This window comes from Eucalyptus grandis, chromosome 9 (assembly GCF_016545825.1).
Source record: "Eucalyptus grandis isolate ANBG69807.140 chromosome 9, ASM1654582v1, whole genome shotgun sequence".
In the NCBI taxonomy this organism is placed as follows: domain Eukaryota; kingdom Viridiplantae; phylum Streptophyta; class Magnoliopsida; order Myrtales; family Myrtaceae; genus Eucalyptus; species Eucalyptus grandis.
Window position 1 is genome coordinate 43863240 of NC_052620.1, and position 16046 is coordinate 43879285.

General features: G+C 41.4%; 1 pseudogene; it reads right to left on the reverse strand.

The window, feature by feature from the left end:
- Nucleotides 1–16046, reverse strand: part of LOC108956585 — a 28979-nt pseudogene that overhangs the window by 10416 nt on the left and 2517 nt on the right.

Here is a 16046-nt window from a genome sequence, read left to right on the forward strand (position 1 = left end):
AGCTCTCGGATCTCCGCCTTCATGGCTTCGACCTCTTCCCTACACGGGCTTACCTCCTCGATTATTTGGACGCGCTCGTTCAAACCATCGATCGATGCTTCGAGAGCTTCGTCCTTGTCGAATAGTGGAGCCGTGGCTTGGTTGATGCCGGTCGTGAAGTCTTCACGGAGCGAGCCCTCAACCTCCATGATCCGGTCCCGCACGTCGTCAAGACCTTCCATGAGTTCGAGCACAGCACTCCGAACCTTCCCGATCTTCTCATCGAACGTAGCCGCAGCATCCACCGAGTGATCTCTTTTCTTTGTCTTGCTGCGCGTGTCTATGCCAGGCACAGTCTCTCCAACTATAGCCGCATCATGGCTCGACATTCTTTCAAACAGTTGGCGCTCTTCAATCTCTTGAACGGATCTCTCTTTAGCTCTGATACCACTTGTCACGGGCCGATCGATTGGGATCGTGACCGCGCGGCGACTCGGGCACTTTAGGATCGGGATGGATCGCCAAAGCGCCTAAGCCAAGCCTTGCACCGTCGAACGCTCACTCACTCGCCTTACCCGGATCGTAGAGAGAGAAAGTATCTAGAGAGAAGAGCTCTGGAAAGAAGACTTGCTTTGTATTGCGGAAGTAGTGGATGTTTACAAATGAAGGAGGACACCCCTTTTATAGTTGAGGGCCTCGGATTACAACCATCGATCTAGAATTCTATCGGCGGACGAGATCGCACCGCCTCAACTACCGACATAAGTGTCATCTACCAACTACCGACATAAATAAAAGGGAACAGACTCCCGTAGTATGACTTAATGACGGTGGTTCTTGCCCTTGCAATGTTCGGGGAGAAGACTCGGTGGGAATCCGATTGACAGCAGGAAGTCCACGGGCGAGTTGGGGTCGACCTTGGGGAACCTCTCGGGTTGCCCATTTCTAGGCCCGTGACACTTGCATATAGGATGAGAACCATTAAAGAAAACATCTTCGACATGATGAACAATTGACTCTGCTTCATCACGCTCTATATTCCCTAGTAAGTGATGACAAAATAAAAGTAGATCAAGATTCAAATATGAGAGAGTTAACTTAAAAAAAGAAAGGATAACTTCTAAAATCACTAACACTCTAAGAATGCTCTCGAGAGTATTGTAGGTGCAAACCGAGAAAGGTCTTCAGGCTGAAGAGTCTCAAGTATTTCTAAATCTTCCTCCCAAGGCCATGAATGGCCATTTAATATTAAAGAGCGATAATATGAGGCATGATATCTTGGCTCATCAAACTTGAAATTCTGATAACTTTTTGTCAACTTCTCTTGGAAGACAATAAAAGATGAGTCTTAATAGTAATTGGTGCAGCCAGCACATAGCTCAGGAAACTTGACGTATAAGATTACTTTATGACGTATTTTATGTCAAAGCATAACAGAACCAATCTGGAAGCTACTGCTCTAGTGGCGGTTCTTTTTAAGAGTTATTGCTTGAATCACCAAAGTGTGTTTGGACCCTTTGCAATTTCACGACTTAGTCATGTACGAAGAGATTTCCTGATTAGATATCGAATATGACCAGATAAAAACATTACTCTGCAAAATGATTGGCATTTCTGCCTAATGTCGTGGAAGCTTCTTGAGAAAAGTTGACCAGAGTTCACAATTAAGTGATCTTCTTCAAGCTATCTGATCTCGAAGAGAACATGGATTGTCAAGTTTATGGCACTTTGACAGTATGAATAAGGCAAAGATAATATCAACATTTCTTAGTATTTCAATACATTAAACTTGTTAGAATTTTATAATTTTAAGTTATGTCTCCATCTAATAGCTTGAACTTACATGGTCCTGGTATTATAATAGGTCCCGACAAACCTTTCGTGAGCCCCCGATCATAGTCAATTTTCACGCCTCGTCTTAGGTCAAAGTTTAGCCTATGCATGTGGGGTTGTTTAAACATTTAAACAGTAAAATACTCCTTCACGTAATAGCTTGAGCTTTTAGATCAATTAGCAAAAGTATCCACAATTTCCACCAATAAAAAACCCACATAACAGGATGCTTCTCCTATTGTTCTGCAGTCCCGACGCCGCGCCCCCCTCCCCCTCAAAAAAAAAAAATTATTTGTAGTCCTTACAGGAACTAATGCAAATGTTTTGGTAGATCATATAAAAAAACTCAAAAAATGTAAAAAGTAGTTGCTGCTTCTGCCTGCACTTATCTAGCTTTCCTCAACCAAGCGTATGAAAGATTATTGATACACAGGAACTGATATAAGCTTCTTTCTGCAGCATAAATTTCATGATTACCTTGATCACAGAAAATCTTTCTAGCTTCACTACAAAATCTGCCATTGCTTTCAGGATGGTATCCAATAATACCCGCAACTTGTGATAATAGCCACTGACTTCCAGCTTAAGAAAATCAGAAAAAGAGTGAGCATGTTGTAAATGGAGAACCCCACTTACTGGAGGAATAAGGATGTGAAAAAGGAAATATTTCTGCATCGAATCAATGCCCAATTTGTATATGTATGTAAATACACACACAAAATAAATGTACATATATGTGTGTGTATTTTTTTCCTATGGCCAGAACTCTCTACATAAAAGAAGCTGATTCTTTCACCCAGGCAGACAAATAAGATAGTCAAAATAATTCATAACACATTCAAGAAACCTTGGATGGGTAGTGGGCCGGGGCCTTCTGTCTCAAGATAAAGTATCTATATGCTGGCATGGGACAGAAAAAACAAATGACTAACCAATAGCCACAAGCAAAAAATCTATAGGTTGATGCAGGCATTGTATATCATTCCACTCTTACCTCAGTTGATGAATGTGCTAAAACTAACCAGGAATCAGCAGTTATTGATAGAAAATGAAACTAGTCTGATGGCAATCATGCATGACAAAATGAGGCCGCATATAGGAAATTGACACAAGTATAATAGAGAACTGTGCAACTTATTTCTTAACTTATAGGAAATCGGACACATATTGAACCTGCACTCCAAATACTCAGCTGTCTTTTTTAGTTATTTTCACGAAGATGCTCATCGAGTCCTAATACACTAAAAGAATGGTATGAGATGAAGAAGGGTCAACTCTTGCCGATTACAACTGTGAGGAAAACTTACTCGGTATTATTCAATAAAGTTTAATATATATACATAAAAAAATAAACCTTAAAAGTGGTCAAGACTAATTTACCCTTCTTACTCCTAACACTCCCCCTCAAGCTGGAGCATAAATATTAATCATGCCCAACTTGTTACAAATATGTTCTATCCTCCCATTACCCAAGGACTTAGTAAAGATGTCTGCAAGTTGTTCGCTGGTTCGAATATGATTAGGAAGAATTACTCCACTTTGCAACTTCTCTCGGATAAAATGACAATCAACCTCAATGTGTTTTGTTCTCTCATGAAACATCGGGTTGGGAGCTATATGCACTGTAGCTTTATTATCGCACCACAGAGTCATGGGTACTAAATCTTTAAAGCCTAACTCAGTCAATAATTGTCGAATCCACACTAATTCACACGTCACTTGTGCCATGGCTCTATATTCTGACTCAGCACTAGAGCGGGCAACAACACTTTGTTTCTTACTCTTCTATCATCTGGAGACCTAGCCCAATCAGCATCAGAAAAACCTTCAACTCTAATATGACCATGGTTTTGGTAGACAATTCCTTTTCCCGGAGCTTTCTTCAAATACCTTAATATCCGAATAACTGCATCCCAGTGAGATGTACGAGGGGAAGACAAAAACTAGCTTACTACACTTACAGGAAAAGCAATGTTTGGTCAAGTAATGTAAGATAATTCAGCTTACCTACCAGTCTTCTATATCTCTCGGGATTATTAAGAATTTCTCCTCCATTAGCAACTAATTTAACCCCTTGTTCCATGGGTGAATCAAGAGGCTTTGATCCCAACATACCTGTCTCAGTGAGCAAATCCAAGACATATTTTCGCTATGACAGAACAACACCTTTTTGTGATTGCGCCACTTCGATTCCTAGGAAATATTTCAATTTTCCCAAGTCCTTAGTTTGAAACTATTGCTGAAGATAGGTTTTTAGCTCAGCTATACCAACCAAGTCATCTCTCGTGATGATAATATCATCAACATACAAAATCAAGAATAGTTTGCCTCCCCCTGATTGTTTATAAAAGAAAGAATGATCATTTCCACATCTTGATAGCCCAAAAGACAGTACAAACTCAAAAAATCTTCCAAACCACGATCGTGGAGATTGTTTCAAACCATATAAAGACTTTTTTAATTTGCAAACTAGTCCAGACTCCCCCTGAGCAACAAACCCTGGAGGTTGCTCCATATAAACTTCCTCATGAAGAGTGCCATGCAAGAAAGCATTCTTAACATCAAGTTGAAATAAAGGCCAATTATATGTTGCAGCAAGAGAGATCAAAATACGAACAGAAGTAAGTTTGGCAATAGGAGAAAATGTGTCTTTGGCAACAGGAGAAAATGTGTCTAGATAGTCAACCCCATACACCTGAGCATACCCTTTTGCAACAAGTCTTGCTTTTAAACGAGCAAGAGAACCATCGGGGTTAACTTTTACAGCATACACCCATCGACAACCAATAGCAGTTTTGCCTAGAGGAAGTGGTACTAAGTCCAAAGTTTGATTAATCTCGAGAGCCCGTAATTCTTCTTCCATTGCTGTCCTCCAGCCAGAACTTTGTAACGCCTCGGCGACAGACTTGGGGATAGGATTTGTTCAACAGTAGTTAAAAAGGCTCGAAAAGTAGGAGACACAGAAGAGTGAGAAATAAAATTTGCAATAGAATGTTGAGTACAAGTACGTGTACCTTTGCGATGAGCAATAGGAATATCAAGATCAGATACAAGAGGAGGGACAACTAATGGCAGATCTGGAGCAGAAGACGACGTAGTAGTGACATGAGGAGCATGGGGAGCAGTAGTAGCAGCACAATGACGTCGAGTATAAACCTGGAGAGGAGGTGGTTTCTCTGTAGATACTGGTGAAACATTTGGAATAGTAGACCGAATGGTGGTCACATACAAGTCTTCATCCAATTCAGCCACATCAATTGGAACATTATGATAAGGAGTGGATTCAAAAAATGAAACATCAGCTGTTACAAAATATTTTCTCAGTAATGGAGAATAACAGCGATATCCCTTTTGAGTACAGGAATAACCCATAAACATACACTTGAGTGCCTTGGGATCAAGTTTTGATACTTCGGGTCGATGATCACGAACAAAACAGACACAACCAAAGATACGGGGTGGTAGGACAAATAGTGGTTCACTAGGAAACAAGGTGGAAAAAGGAATACCACCTTGCAGAATAGAAGAAGGCATGCGATTAATGAGATAACATGCAGTTAGAACAGCATCACACCAAAAGGTTTTCGGTACCTTCATCTCAAATAACATGGATCTAGTAACTTCCAATAAATGCCTATTCTTCCGTTCAGCAACACCATTCTGTTGTGGAGTATCAGGATAGGAAGATTCATGGATCATACCATGTTGAGTCATAAAATCAGAAAAAGATGTGGAAAAATACTCCTTAGCATTATCAGAACGCAGAACTTTAACACGCATGCCAAATTGAGTATAAATTTCAGATATAAATGCACGAAAAATAGAAAATAATTCTGAACGATCTTTCATTAAGTATAACCAAGTAACTCTGGAATAGTCATCGACAAAAGTAACAAAATATCTGAAACCCAAATTAGAAACTACATGACATGGACCCCAAATATCTGAATGAACTAATAAAAAAGGAGATGCTGATCATTTAATGACTCGAGGTGTATAACTAACACGATGTAATTTGCCAAGTTGGCATGACTCGCACTCTAGACTAGAAAGAGATTGAAAACTAGAATCCAACTTTTGAAGACTACGTAGAGAAGGATGACCAAGACGACAATGGATTTGATGTGGGGACGCAACACTTGTGCAAGCAACTGAAGAAGCATCTTCAAGTACATATAGCCCCCCTTCCTCACGTCCTCTACCAATCGTCTTCTTCGTAACCAGATCCTGGAAGACACAAGAATCAGGATAAAAAGTTACTGAACATTGAAAGTTTTTGGTTAACTTACAAACAAACATGAGATTAAATGGAAATTGTGGAAGATAAAGCACTGAGGACAAAGGTAATGAAGGAGTTGGGTTAACTGTGCCAATTCCCCTAACATGTGTAGGTGACCCATTGGCTAGAGTAACTATGGATGAAGATGGAGAAAAAGAGGAAAATATACTGAAAGACGACATGTGATCGAAGCCCTGAATCAATGATCCAAGGATGAGAAGTAGCCGAAAGGCATGCGGTAGCATTACCATGCGTGCCAAAGTAGCGAGTGGAAGAAACAGTGTGAGATTTGAGACTGTGTGTACCGAGCATATTCCTCACTAGACATAACCACCACCTTGTCTTCAGATGACTGTGGAGTAGAGTCAATATTAGACGCCGTATTAGCAAACTGGTGCTGCTGCCCTAGTCTCCCATGTAGCTTGTAGCAAAATTTTTGAATATGACCAGGTTTGCCACAATAATGACAAACTCGTGTAGTTCCCGAATTATCAGTAGATGTATGGAATTGTCCATAAGGATGCTGATTACCTTGACCTCTCCCTATTCCAATGCCTCGGCCTCCTCCTCGGACACCACGCCCACTATATCCGCCACGGATTCCTCCATCACTCCTATTACCACTACCAGTTCGAGCCTGAGACACAAGGGCTGAACTCCCCACCATAGATGTAGTATCCTGAGAGGACTCATGAGATACTTGAAGAACTCGAGCAAATGTATCAGTGAGTGACGCTATATTCTCTCCTCCAAGAATCTGAGACCTAACATTTTCATACTCAGAACCAAGACATCCTAAGAATCCCATTACAGCCAATTGTTCCCTTTGACGTTGCATTTGTTGAACATCAGCTGAAATAGGGAGAACAACAGTCAACTCCTCATACAATCTCTTAAAGTCTGCAAAGCACTGAGTAATAGAGTGTCCATTTCTTTCAAATCGATAAAACTCTTGCGATAGCTCATAAATCCGTGACAAATTACCTTGGCCAGAATACAACATATTCAAATACTCCCATAGTTCTCTGACTGTATCAATATGAGTTACCATGTCAACTATATTACTCTCCATAGAATTCAGCATTTGACCAAGAATACGTGCATCAACACAATCCCAAGTTACATCTGATATTGCTAGTATAAGTACCTAGAGGGGGGTGAATAGGTATATAAAAGATTTTTCTTCAGTAATTGCACAATACTAGACAGGTTGATGGATTTGAGACAAACGATAATCAAAGTAAGGCGAGAGAAGAGAAAATTGAACACGCGGTTTATAGTGGTTCGGCTTATATCAAGCCTACGTCCACTCTTCTTCACCGACAGCCTATTGGCTAGATTCCACTATGAACAAAAGAGAAGTTACAGCATAGCTTTGCCTTGATTCCACAAAGTGTAGATGTTCTACCACACCTCCTCAAGATTTCTCACAAATATAGACTCTCTTTTGTATACAAGTATTCACTCGCAGTAATTGTCTAAACAAAAAAGAGCTTCAGACTTTGGAATTCTTCTATCGCGCACCCCTTGAACAACTAAGACCGTCTTCCTTATATACTCCTTTATGCCATCATACCCGTTGGCACTTACAAAAGGAATTCCTCCAATATACCCGTTGGACGGAATCAATTAGGAAGATTGTTCGAGCTATTAAAGGAACGTGTTGATAGCCCATCAATCCTGTTTGCCCATACAATCAGGATCTCGGTTTCCATAAGTAGAACCTTCCAATAATATTTAGGCAATCACCGAATCTTCAATTATCGAGTCAATCTTCGATCAATCAAAGGACTCCGTTATGTCTTTTCCAGCCACGAGATCTTCTCCGTTGATAAGGTTAAATCCTTAACGAAACATCCAGTTCGGATAACCTTTCTTCAACGGATTAGAGAGCTGTCAATGAGGATAGACTTTGAGTCTTGAGTCGGCTGCCCGGAGGTCTTCGACTTTAAAGAGCAGAGTCCGCAAGCCTTCAGACTAGACTGATGGAAACGTTTTGTCAACTTCAAAAGACTTCAAGAAGATTTCTCCAACAACATCATCTCTGGGCTTAAACTCAGTTAAGTGTCTATGTTGATTCATGCTTGTCAAAGTAAGCTTCACAATTTTCTTCCACTGGTGGAAGTTAGCACTACCTGCGAGCTTCTTATTAGTAATTCGATTAGATGAAGAGGAAATCACCTCGTCATCACAAAGTATTATTCTTCTCATTATCTACTTCAATTGCACTCTTCTTGATCGCCCATTTTCCAAACAAAAATAAGCAAACTCGACCTTAGCTTCCATCAAACAACTCAGCCTCAATAATTCAATAACCCAATATTACTACTACCAAATAAAATGATAGAAGCTCCCACACAACTTTCAAATCATCAAATAAATAATTGCACTATACCCAAGTAGCAACTTGCTTCATCATAAGTCTCAAACAAATTAATCAGCCAAATCAGCAACTTTAAAGCAAATTCTAACCCACAAACTCATCCCGATGAGTGCTACTACACTCTGTCGCTACTGCTCTCTATTACCCTTTCTCTCTCTAGGGCTTTCCCTCTCCTTCACCGACCTCACATACAAGAAGCGGCACAGCTAAGTGCGTGTTCCCTTGCTCCTCCACCAATGACCAGCACTACCACTCCGCAAGGCACAGCAAATCGCACAAGCACGAGCCCGCTGAAGACGGGCGAGCGCGAGCATGCCGCGCAAGCAGCACAATCAAGCTGTGCGAGCAGCGTGAGCGGCGCGAGCCGAGTGAGCCGTGCGAGCTACGCGAGCACCGCGAGTGAGCCTCGCGAGTGAGCCGCACGAGAGAGAAGCCCTATTCCGGTGAGCGGCAGTGACATCCAACTATTTCGGCGAGTCGATGGCGGTCCGACGAATCGACGGCGGCGAGCGGCTGCTCCGTCGTCTAGGGTTAAGCCTTAACCCTAGGCTCTGATACCATGTGAGGAAAACTTACTCCGTATTATTCAATAAAGTTTCATATATATACATAAAAAATAAACCTTAAAAGTGGTAAAGACTAATTTACCCTTCTTACTCCTAACACAAATTTTTTAAAGTCCAAAATTTGGCCCAATAATCGCTTCTCTCATTCTTGACTAAGTGATTCCACAAACAAAATGCAGGTAAAGGCATTGCAAGGCAACCATCAGAGAGTCTAGAGAGCATCCGGTTGTCCTCTTGCACGGTGATGAGCTGCAAGTAGTATCGAACTTATCATATTTGCAACTCATAGTCCTAAATAGGTATTTTGGATCCATACCTCGTCATAAATCCACTCGCAAATGCCGGACCGGTGTAAGATGTCAATGTATTTAAAGAGCAATCCCATGATATCTTGCATGTGCTCGCTTTTGGTGCAATACATGATTAGAATTTCAAGCCTCATAATCTGGGCTTTCTTACATGACCGAGTTTCTGCCAAAGGGAATAAGCAAAGCCCTAAGTTGGTGAGAATGGTTTTTCGCAAACGACCTGAAAGAAAAATAGAGAAACGCCTAGAGGCAAGAATAGCGTAACGAGTAACAACATACCGTGACCAACATCAGTCATCTCAATAACAACATTAAAGAAAGGAATATTTGAATCCACAACGCTTTCATAAGTAGACAAACTAGTGGCCCATCCTGCAAAGTCATTTGCATCGAACCGATCATAAACCCTTCAGAAAAGAGACTTGATCAAAGTAGCTGAAAACTAGCAGAGAAATCCAACCGGTACATTCAAAAGAAGAATAAAAGGAAAAGGGAAGACACACGCGCAGAAACGGCTCAAGTCGGAACTTTAGCATCGACCATAGCTTCCACATGGTTCCTCTGAGGTCGTGTAGTTAAATACGCACATATGAAAAAATAAGTCCATGTATTAACAGTTGATAGAATGAGTACGCAAAAGTTCCCCTCAATACGGATCAAACATTCGAAATTTCTCTAGTTCTTTCAATCAGATATATGCACATAATGAAACTACATCGGTCGAGTGCCAATTATGGTGCGTTTGGTAACGTTTCTGTTTAAAAATTGTTCCAGAAACAGAAATAAAAAAAAAAGTATTTATGTTAGGGGAACAATTTTGGAACAAAAAAAACGCATTTAGTAAACTTGTTCGGGAATAAAAAATAAACAGAAACAAGTTTGGTAAATTTGTATAATTTTTTTATTTCTTTTATGTTTTAATATTTTTATTTTATTTTTTCTATTTTCTTTCTTATTTTTCTTATTTATTTTTCTTTTTTTTTTTCTTTTTTTCTTTTTTCTTTTTTCTTTTTCTTTTTTCTTTTTTTTTTTTTCTTTTTCTTTTTCTTCTTTTGGCCGGCGGCCTCACCTTGGCTATGCGAGCTCGAGCTCGCCCGGCCAAGGCGAGGCCGACCCTCTCCGGCCTACGGCGAGGCTCGGCCTCGGGGCCGGCGAGCCTCACCGTGGCTAGGCGAGGCCGCCGGCCCTCGTCGGCCGGTCGCCGACCATGGTTGAGGCCGGCGACCGGCGAAAGAAAAAGAAAGAAAAAAGAAGAAGAAAAGAAGAAGAAAATAAAAAAGTGTTTCTCAATTTTGTTTGAGAAACAAGAAACAACTTTTTTTGTTTCTTGTTTTTGTTCCAAATGTGTTTCGGGAACAAAAAAACAATTTTAGAACAAAACGCACGCAAACGCGTTTCTATTCCTTTTTGTTCCCAGGGAACAAAAAAAAAAAAATTTGTTCCCGGGAACAGAAACAACTTGCAACCAAACGCAGCCTTAGTGACAAGCGAATCAACAAAAGCCGAGCGCCGAGACTCTCAAAATAGGGAATTGCACATCAACCTTGATAGTCATCCACGGTCAAAGCTCGTGATCCAAGTCGAAGAGACCTTAAAAAAGAAACAACCCGAAATGGAAAAAATTATCAGCGCAAGCCGATGCATGCAACGAAGTGGCGGATTGGAACTACTAAAGACTAAACGCAAATCAGCAATTCCAATCGTGAACGTCACAATGCACGACAAAGCCCGAAAAGACAAACCCCGAAGCACGGCATCTCCACCCGGCCGACCCCAAAATCCTCGAGCCACCGCAGCAAGGGCAAAAACCGCACTCAACGACACGGGAGGGAGAAAACCACGAGAAACGAAGGAGAAACCGTATGGACCGTGAGAAACGGTGGACCCATTTGGCGATCTGTACTCACTGGAAGCTCCCGGTCGGCCGCACTCCATGCCGCCCTCCACGACCACCGACTCCCCATTCCGCCGACGCCGCCGCCGCCTTGTTACGATGATTGGCCGCCATCTCCGATCGAAGCTCCTTCCCTTCAAGTGTTCATCACCAAATCGCCGGCGTCTCCGATTTCTACGAGCTTCGAATTAGCGGAGTGAAGATGATGATGGACGACCGACCAGGATGGACCAGCTCCGAGCAAAGCGGAAAGCAAGTCGTCGACGGAAGATTAGACGAGAGGGTAGAGGCGGATGCGCGAGAACGAAACAAAGGAAGTGCAGCTCGTTCTCTGTCTGCTCTTCCACGAGGAGAGAGAGAGAGAGAAAATCCAAAATATTTAAGTGAAGAGAGAGAAATTTTAAGCGGGAGTCGTCCTTTCTTTTGCCAATCCAGCCGAGCCGAGCCACCAGCCGAGTTATTCGGGAGAGAATGAAAAGAGAGAGGAGAGAGAAAGAAGCGCAGAAGATGGAGAGAAGAGAGAGCAGACGTGGCGGGCCCCAAGGACAGGTGTCGACGCGTGAATGGTTCAGAGCACGGATGACGTGGCACTGTTAGGGTACCTAATATTTTCTCAAAGAAAGGGGGAAAAGTAAAAAGAAAGCAAAAGGGAGAAAGGTGATTGGACATTTCTGTTCATCACCTTCTTCCCTCTCGCCGTTTCTACCTCTACCTTCCTCCCCGCCGGCTCCGATTCGCCGCTCTCGCCCACTCGTGACGGCCGGCTCCGCCGTTTCACGCCCGCGACGCTCGTCCGTGAACATCGGTGCCACCTCGCTCCGCCCGCGATCTGTTTCGAGATCAGCACGTCGTTCCGCCGCACGCCGGGCTCTCCCGCTCTCGACTTTCCGCAACCACCGCCGCTCCTCCGGGTCCCCCGCCCGGCCCCGCGACGCCCTTTGTTACTACCAAATCTACATTACCCGCAACCCGAAGCCCACAACCCGCAACTCGCGTCCAGAACCCGGTTGTCCGCCTCCACTCGCCCGACGCGGTGCACCAGCACCTCTCTACCCGGTCGCCGTTGCTACTCGCTTGCCGACCCATGACGCCGGAACCGAACACCGAGCCGCCACACACCCGTGAGACGTCACCTCCGCCGGATCATCACCGTACCTCCGGAGCTCTCCCCGGTGCTCTTTTGCAACCCACGCTAGCAGCCTCCACGATCGCCTGTAACCCGACGCTGTTGTTCCCTCCGCAGCCGGACCCGATCTCGCAGCCCGACGCCCCCCGTACATGACGTTGTTGCTCCTCCGCTCGTTGTTGCATGTCCGAATAGAGCCACCGTTGCCTTCTCTTTTGCCGGAGCTCCGACAGACACCCCCTGTTCCGAACGGCGACCCATCACTAAACCACCATCATAGACCACCACCATGTTGGCACCACCCCTCGAAAAAGTCATACTCTGGAATAGGTAAAAAATTTAGGCTAAATTTAGTTCGAGTATTCGACTCATTGTTTTTTTTTTATTCTAACTTGATTTATTCTGATTTATTTTTATCGTTATCCAATTAGTAAATTTGTCATATTAAGTCATAATAATAAAAAATATTGAGCCGCGAGACGTCGGGTTATATTTTTGATTATTTTGACTTTTCATGGCAAATTCATGAATTGCTTTGCATCATTGATTCATATTAAGATAATATGTCATTGATTTACATTGATGGATTTTCAATAGGACATATATGTTGGTATGTTATCATTATTTGCTCATCACATATCATGCATCATAGGTCATATCTAGGATTTAGGTATTTAGGTCCATACACATTTCATGTTTAAAGCAATGTATTTTAATTTTTAAGATTCATATAGAATTAGGATAATTTTCCTTTAATAAAAAAAACAAAAAAGAACAAAAAATGTTATTTAGGTTATATGGATTTCATGATGTGCACATCACATGTTGCACTTTAATTAGTGGGTCATAGGTTAATGTTTTAATATTGCCATCGTATAGTTCTTTTTTTTTTAATTAAAAAAAAGCCAAAGATTAGTATTGCATCATTATATTGTTTTTCTTGATAAGAATTATTAAGTCATTTTAAAAAACAAGAAAACACAAAGGTCATTTATTTTGTTAGTTAATAGGTTAGTTCATAATTAATCCCATTTCATGTCATCATTGTTTTAATGTAGATTGCATATATGTATTAAAAAAAATCATAAAAAAATCATAAAAAAAACATGCATATAGAATTACCATGTCATCCATCCCATACCATGTAGCACATGCACATTTAGGATTATGTAAATTAGATTGCAAACATATTGTAATGATTCAAATTATGTCATATGAATTACATCTCACATGTCATTAAAGTAAAACTCATGCATATCAAATTTAAATTAAGATTGCATATAATTGACATTTTTAAAAGAAAAAGAAAAACTAGGTGTCATGTCATTTAGAAATCATGTTTAGGGCGTGCATTTTTATTAGCATTTTTGTAAGTTTTTCTTTAGAGAGTGGGCCTTAATGAAGATGTAGTTTATAATTTCTTACAATTTATCACCTCGATTTATTGAATTTTATTTCATTGATTGTGCACCCGCATGACCACCATTTGCATGTTAGTAGCTTAGGTTAAAATTAATCAATATTGCCTACAAAAAATATTTTTGAAATTAAAATAAAAATGTACCGAAAGGGCATTAGATTAATCTAGCGTGATCATGTCCCGGACCTATTGAATCTCTGGTTCACAAAAGTAAAGTATTCTCCCATACTTTACTCGGGTTTCTAACCAACCCTAATTAATTAGTGGCGGCTCCAAATTGAGTATAATTGCATGTTTAAATGAGTTAATTTCTTAGTATCAAGTCGCGATTGGTAGGACTTGGGAGGGTCTGTGCCAAATCTTCGGACTTAGTAATCCATTAGCCTTTTTGAGTAATTTACCCTCGGGAAGGTCGCGACAGTCGATCTCCATCATGATCCCCCATTCCATGCAACTATACCAGCAGTTAGTCTGCTGCTCTGCAAAGAAAGGCCAACATATCACTAGCATGCTACCGCAAAGGTTCTCGAGTGTCAAGTTCCATCTTTTATGCGTCGGGAAACCCCGATCATCCGGTGCTTCAAGACCTCCTCCCGCCAAAGACCAGCTTGCCAAAGCATCCCTCGGCCGCAATTTCTTCCATGAACTCGAGCGGCAACACAACCGACTCACCTGCCACGAGGTCCAACCTTATGATCCACAAGAAAGGCTTCGGGGCATCGTCGCCCGGTCCCCACACAAACTCGGGCGCCTGGCCAGCCGTCATGACCGTGACACTTGCCAAGTTCACATACACCACCGAGCCGGGATCCTTTGAGTCAAGCCATGGCAATCACCCGGGATCCTCTCTCCATAAGTTCCCCCCTATCATTCTCGGGGCTTCGTCTTGGATTTGGTTAGCAAGGAGCTGAAGCGGCCCAATGGTGTAGATGCAGGGAAAGATAGAGGAGAGAGACTCTAAGACGTCATGCTCGAGGGTGTCGAAGGTGTTGAGGATGACTGCGAAAGCCTTAGAAGATCTCCCGACTTCTTGGATGGTGTAATTGAGCATGATGTCTTGGGGGTCTAGGGTTCGGATGAAGGTGGGGAAGTCTTTCAGGTGAATGCTTACTGTGGTCTCTAAATATCCATTCGACAAGTAGGTTGGGTCTGTCATCATCATAAATCAAAGGGTTATACCACAAATAGGGCCGTTAAATGGGTGGGTCGAGTCAAAAATGATCTGACCAATATTGACCCCTTTAACCCGTTTTGATTTATTTTCATATAATGTAAATTTGACAATCCATACATAACCCATACCCAACCCGACCCAACCCATATTATCGAGACACATTAATATTTAACTCAATCTAAAAAAAACCCATTTCCACCCATATAATACACTTTAAGCTCTTCAAACACACACACACACACACACACACACACACACACACACACACACACACACACACAAAATATATATATATATATATATATATATTACTTAAATAAAAACTTCACATTAAATTAAAAAAAGTAAACTAAATAAAAAAATTAGTAAATAAAATAAAAAGGTGAAAAACCTTAAATTGAAATACTTTTGAAAATTCTTGATAAGAAAAAGTTTGATTAGTTAATGATTAACATGAAAAAAATATTTATTTATAACAAATCTTCTAGGATGTGAGAATGGGTAACTTCTTGATTGTGATTTATCAAATTAAAAGTTACATTATATAATTTAGAATTTCTATTTCGATATTGATTGAATTTCGATTTAGACAACATCGAGCTTCCTCTAAAAGTACTTTTCCAATATGTATATGGATATCTATCTATCAAAAATATTTAAAAAAAAATCAAACTTTTAATTATTTTAAAATTTTGAATTTATTATTATTTCTTTCTTTTCTTTTTCTTTTCTCTTTTCTTGCTTCTTCTTCCCCCTTGTTCCTCCGCTGGTGGTGACCATCCTGAGCTTGCCGACTTGAGCTCTGTTGTGGTTAGCAAGCTCACGGCTTCCCAAATTCGGGCGAAGTCGAGTTTTGTCATGGTCGGGGAGCTCGTGGCTTGCCAAATCTCGCGAGCCAAAGCTCAACTAAGGTCAACGAGCTCGTGGCTGGCCAAATGGAGGTGAGCTCTGTTGGAGAAAACTTCTGTATTTGTTTTGAAGCTGACAAAACGTTTCCATCAGTCTAGTTTGAAGACTTGCAGACTCTTTTGTCAAAGTCTGAAGACTACTGGACCGCTAAACTCAAGATTCAAAGTCTACCCTC